At 33.6% G+C, this 6,143-nt stretch overlaps 1 long non-coding RNA gene across 1 annotated transcript; it reads left to right on the top strand.

Annotated features, from left to right (window-relative positions):
- The first annotated feature begins 303 nt into the window (after positions 1–303).
- Positions 304–1,147, top strand: LOC117241019. Its single transcript, XR_004494866.1, has 3 exons — positions 304–383; positions 691–758; positions 1,129–1,147. It is a non-coding gene; the product is annotated as an uncharacterized LOC117241019 (long non-coding RNA).
- Positions 1,148–6,143: the final 4,996 nt, after the last annotated feature.

The raw sequence follows: 6,143 nt of genomic DNA, 5'->3' as shown, positions 1-6,143 counted from the left end.
CACCGGCTCTTGTGTCCCCCTTCCCCCCTCCCTCACACTTTGTAAGTTACTCGGCGAAACTAACGTACAAGGAGTCATTTAGTCGTCTTATTTCGTACCGATAACATGGATCGTGTTGCGTCAGGTTTGCAACATATTCTAACGTATTGGCGGCGTCGGTCTTTTATTACTCTAATAATTTAATCCAATTAAATAATCACACGCGAAAATAATAAAATTTTATCACATAATTTTGTACGCGACGTTAGAGTTCTTGTTCGCCGATTATAATTTTAACGCTCACGGTAATGTGATCCTTTTTCATATTCTTTTGAATATTCTTTTTCGGTATTAGAGTCAGTGCATCTCTCAAGAGGACAAAGCTTCTGCAGGAGCTCAAGAATGTAAGTAGTTTTAAATATTGTATTTCAGTTTGTTCTCTTATACAATAAATTTATTATACAATAAAAATGATTGATAATTTAGAAAACTGTAAATGCCCTCTTTAATTGAAATAAAGTCTTAAAATCTTAACATTAAAGTACAATAAAACTGGCTGATACGCATCAAAAATCACTGAATATGTTGTTCTCAAACTTTTATATTAGAGTTCCAATTTACATATTTATTAGAGTTTAGTCTTTATTGTTGCTAAAGTTTCACGTTTGTTATTATGTGTTACCGATTTTAATATCTTATGTTTTGTTATAGACATATCACTACTTCAACTTCGTCATCTTCTTCAGGAGTGTTCTAACAGTGGCACAAAAGCCAAGTATGTAAGTATTTTTACATACTTACTTTCAGTTATGTCTATTCTGTATATTTTTCTTTGATCACTATCAATGCAGAAATACAATTTGACTGAAAATTTAGGAGGATAGCATTTTCTGAGGTTATTTTTTCGTTAAAATAAAATAAGAGTTAAAGTCTTAATACCGAATTATAAAACAAATGACTAACATACTACAGATTATTTTAGATTTTACACATTCATATTAGAGTCTCAGTTTTTATACTTATCAAATTTTATTAGAATTTCAATCTTTATTATTGCTAAAGTTACTAAAGTTAATAAACCTTCATTTTTCACTATCTCCAACTTTTCAAATAGTCAGCGATCACTCATCCTGTTTTGTTTCGTAACAGATTTTTCGCAGTCTGCATTTCTATTATTAGCCTTTCAACGGTTCCTGTCTGATGTTAGTCTCCCGGATGAAATTCGCTGGGATAGCGCAGCATCCACGGTAACGTTCTCTGTTTGTCTGCTTCGAACGGTGAGTCGCATGCATTTCTGTTCTTCTGGTCACTCAATTATGCCGTAGGATAAAAGACCCGAATCGGCACGGGTGACTGGTTGTATTACGTAGAATTCTTTGCGAGCATAGTGAACGCGGGTATCTTTTATACCCGTGAGTAGTAACGCTCTTTTTTTCAAATTTATTAGTTTAAGATAGGTCTTCTTGCACAGCGCGATGATAATAATTAGTTTTTTAATAATTAAGTTAAACATATACACTTGAGAATATATTCGCGTTATTTATAAATATGCATGTTAATATTCCGTATGAATATTTGCAAATGGCAAATATCTACACGAATATACTTGATCTTTAGCAATGAATTAATCGTGACAATATTAACCCCTTAACCTACAACTACGGGCATAGCCCGTAGTGCGATGATCGAACCAAACGTAAATATTACGGGCATAGCCCGTAGTACGATGATCGGACCAAACGTAAATATTACGGGCATTCTCAAACATAAATCGTAGGTTAAGGGAATAAGTCGCGTTCGTTTATTTCACTTCTCCTAGAATTTAAAATATCAGTTAATCAAAGCAATAATTTTGAACACTGCTTCTGCATTTTCGATTATGTGCTTTGATAAAGAGATTATCTGAGATTATTTCTTTCTTAGTAATATATTTAGAGTCAGTTATTCCATTTGATCGAGTCTCAGTCTTTTTCGCTACCTTCTCTGCAATATTAAAATTTTGTTCTGGTTTATTAAATTAATACAGTAGTGTTACTTAGTTACTATTAAATTAATAAAGTAGAGTTAATCAGAATCGAAGTAGTAAAATACAAAATGAAAGAGCGTTAGTCCGTTAAATAAAAATTACACAAACTAATCATCTTCTCAGATCAGGATTTTCAAGTTTAATCCGTGGAGGTGGACCTGTGGCCGGGTAGACGCGTTTTCGAGTGACCAATCTATTTCAGAGAATTTCATTCGAATAATCGTCGGTAGAACTGGCGCGAATGAAACATGTCATCGTCTCTGCCTTTGCCCGTCGATTTTTCGAATTTCGTGATCGTGATCGCGAGTGGTTTTCGAAACGAACGTTAATATTGCTCGAGCATGCACGTGCGAACAGACAGCGATCGCTATATGATCGTTGTTCATCCATGAGTACTTGGATCAGCTTCCGCGATTTATCTTTTTATTTCACCTTTGTACTTTATTTTTTGGTTTGCTATTTAGAAAGTCTCGAGCTTAGATGTAAGTTTCAGCGGGCATTGCGCCCGAAGGAAGAAGAGGCTATGAGCCGAAGAGACCCGGCAAACTGCCATAGAAGAGGACAACTATCAATGACTCCTCAACCTCTGGATCATCCAGGGCATGGGAAGTCATACTTGTTACTACTTTGTCACTATGCTCGCTTTTAGTATTTGTAGTAGTAGTAGTAGTAGTAGTAGTTCTTTTTTTGGCCGATGAAAGGGAAGGACGTAACGGGCTAGAACACAAACTAACCAGACGAGAATGGGTGGAGACAGCTCGGGGAAACGCCAGTTACTTGAGCGATCACCCCAGTTCAAGTACATAATAGTTATATCAACAGTGAAACTATGTCGTTACCGTAATTTTAAAAAAGTTATTCTGTTTTAAGGCGTGACGGAATATTAATTAGAGTAACCATACGTAATTACTTTCATTGCTGTAACATTATAATGTAATGGGGAAACCCGATATTTGGAAAAAGAGCGTCCAATATCACTTTTTTAAAGCATTGTCCGCTTTTAATGGAAATAAAATAATCGTTCTTTTCGGTGTCATTTTATTCTATATTAAAAATGAAGTTTGTGTAGCATCGGTTTTATAGCATACTCGTAAATATCGCGATTCTATAAACGAAAAGAAATTCTAACTAACTTTGAATATCTCAAAATGATATTGCAGATAACTATTCTATTGTTGAAAGAGATCATTCTGAATGGCAAGATCGTGGCTTGAAAGTTAACATCTTGTCTCTGAACGTGCGTGTCATAAAACGACCTACGAAAATTCTCACAATTTTTGTTCCTCCCGGCGAAACAGTATTGACGTAAAAGAAATTTATCGTGGTTTACGTTTCACTTTAAACGTTAGGATAATAGTGCAAGGATAATAATATAGTAATCTAAAAACAGAAAGCTGATACCTGGTCGAAATAAAATTGTTTCTCAAAAATAGGATCTACTTATGACACGATGTATTTTGCATGAATTGGGACATAAAGGTCAATAACTGGGTCATTACATAATTTTAATGAGAAAAAGCGTCAGGTTTCAAAGCGAGCGTCTTTATGACTTTCGGTCTATAAAACTAAGCAAATCGCGAGAAGTCGCAGCTGCTTTTAGATTCTATAATTGCAGAAATGTATATTATATTGCATGTAGAAAGAAAAGATTCTTTTTAACATATTCCAAAAAGTTACGTACCAGCATTCAAAGTATCACAAATTGTACCTGTTATCTAAATAATTAGTCGATTATTTTAATGTGACATTTTCAGTATTTCAAACAACTTGGAACATGAACATTTTGGCGGAAGAGAAGAATGATTATTAAAATTTAAATAAGATCCAATGGAGGAAAACTTATCATTCGTACGCATTACAATGTACAATTTACAAAATAATTTTCTTTCTCATTTTTGTCCTAATTTTCTAAACGACGTCTAGGATTTCGTGTATTTAAGCATTCAGTGTTTCTTAATTTTTTACATATGACACATACAGCATGAAGGGTGGGCGCAATCTGGATAGGGTTCAGCATACAGTGCTTGTGACGTTACTAGATTCTGCTGAGTCTTTTCATACACATGCAGCATATCTACATACTTGCTCAGTAAATGAAAATTCCACTTTCATAGTAAAATGTTTTAGCAATGTCGATCGTTATTTACAGTTTTTACTATGTCTCCTGCCAACACGCGCTACAAGTAATCCAAGGTGATAAAAATATACGGACTTCGGCGACCTGCCGATTCCGACGTTCCATCGATATAAACAGAAACCTATTTCTTCTACTTCGGACACTTATTACGACGTAAAATTTGTTGCCTACATTTTTATTTACCCTCGAACTACCTTGTATTAGGTGTCGTTGAAATCGTCCCAACACGCTCTGATATACTAGACATAAAAAAAAGTAGGGCAAATAATTAGCAAAAATGCAGACGACCTTAAAATCTTTGAAATCTTTTCACCCACGAAAGATTGTTACTACCACATTATGGCATCCTCCGCGCTGTATATCTTTTGTACAGTATATACAGGGTGGTTGGTAACTTGGTGGTACAAGCGGAAGGGGGTGTTCTACGCGAAAAAGAAGTCGAAAATACAGAATAATCGTAATTGTATCGTTGGCGTCTGTTAGTCCAAATATCCGGTACATTCTATTAAAGTTATTTATTTAGAACAAATTGTGCATATATGACGATAGTGTCGTTTGCAAACAAACTTTTTCGAACTGTTTTCTCTTTTATTTACATATGTAACATCTAGTGTATACATCGTGTAATATAATTTTGTATCAACGCGTCCCTAAATTTTGGAATGTAGACCATAAGCATCCACTGCCGATATGCCCAGCATGTTTCAGAAACCTTATTGGTTAATTATTATAATTTCGAACAAGAACAAAGCTGTCATAGCGTAATTTTATATTTATTTATCTTTCTATTCGACTTTGCTGTCAGTCAAGGTTTCGAAATATTTCCCTTCTATGATTGATTTCCATCGTTAACTTGTGTCTTAACATTACTGGATAAAAAAGAACCAAAGACTTTATATGTAAATATTTCGATAGTCTTTTGTCAAAGGTATAATGCTAAGAGAACGCAAACAAGCATATGCGTAACAATGTTGTTAGATACTTTCAAAGCAAGTTAAAGTCAGCAAAGTTGAAAAAAAAAGGAGTAAGGACAAAAACCTGAAGATCGCAGCAAGGTTAAGCAATAACATCCAGTTCTAAGTCCTTTCTCTTTACTTTTGTTGCTTCGTTTGATAGTTTTAACGACAGACACTCTTTTAACAAATTACTTGAATCGCTTCTTACTTTTTATTTCTGCAAACAGTTTATGTTAGCTATGCTCATAAAAAATACTAATAATTAATAATTTTAATAGGGGGAGAAAAGTTATTCCACTGAAATATAAAGTTCAATTTACCAATATGCATTGAATGTTTTTAACTTTGCACTTATATTAATTTAAGACAACTATAGAATGTTATTAATTAAATAAATTTAAATAAATGCAATAAGTATCAATCTTACATGATATACTAAGATTCAAATATTTCCTTTCGTGTTAGAATTTGCTTAAGTAGAAAGTTGTATTTTCTAATTTTATTAGATGATCTTTGAATTCTGTTTGTGAGCCGCTTAAACGTAAAATCCATGCTTTTGTGCTCAGAGGCACAGATAAATTAAGGTAAGAACTACTTTTCATAAATTATAATAAACGCATAGTATGTTTAATTATCATAAATACAAGATATGGTATATTAAAAATCAGTAATTACATAGAGATTATTTCTCAGTAGCTGTAAATTGCTAAAAAGAGAAGACGATCACCCACAGGCGATGCTAGTACTGAAAGAACATTATAATACATCAGAAGAATTTGTTTTGCGCTTCTATAATACCACATTAGTATTCCAGGGATGAACGTGCTTTATGAGAACGTAACGTTCTTCTAATAAAATACCTGATTTCATGGTGACTTTGGTCTAAATGATATTTTACGAAACGCTCCAGATTCGTCATTGTATTGATCGGAAAATAGGCAAAACAAAATTATAAAATTCTATCTCGCCACCTGGAAATGGTCCTAAAAACTTGTGAAAAAAAATTCAAACTAAGCGAAAGAAAACTTTGAATAACCTACTTTGA

Source organism: Bombus vosnesenskii, unplaced genomic scaffold (assembly GCF_011952255.1).
Source record: "Bombus vosnesenskii isolate JDL3184/JDL3185 unplaced genomic scaffold, Bvos_JDL3184-5_v1.1 scf7180000015169, whole genome shotgun sequence".
Taxonomy (NCBI): Eukaryota; Metazoa; Arthropoda; class Insecta; order Hymenoptera; family Apidae; genus Bombus; species Bombus vosnesenskii.
The sequence above is the reverse complement of the archived record's forward strand: the minus strand, read 5'-3'. Positions and strand labels throughout refer to the sequence as shown.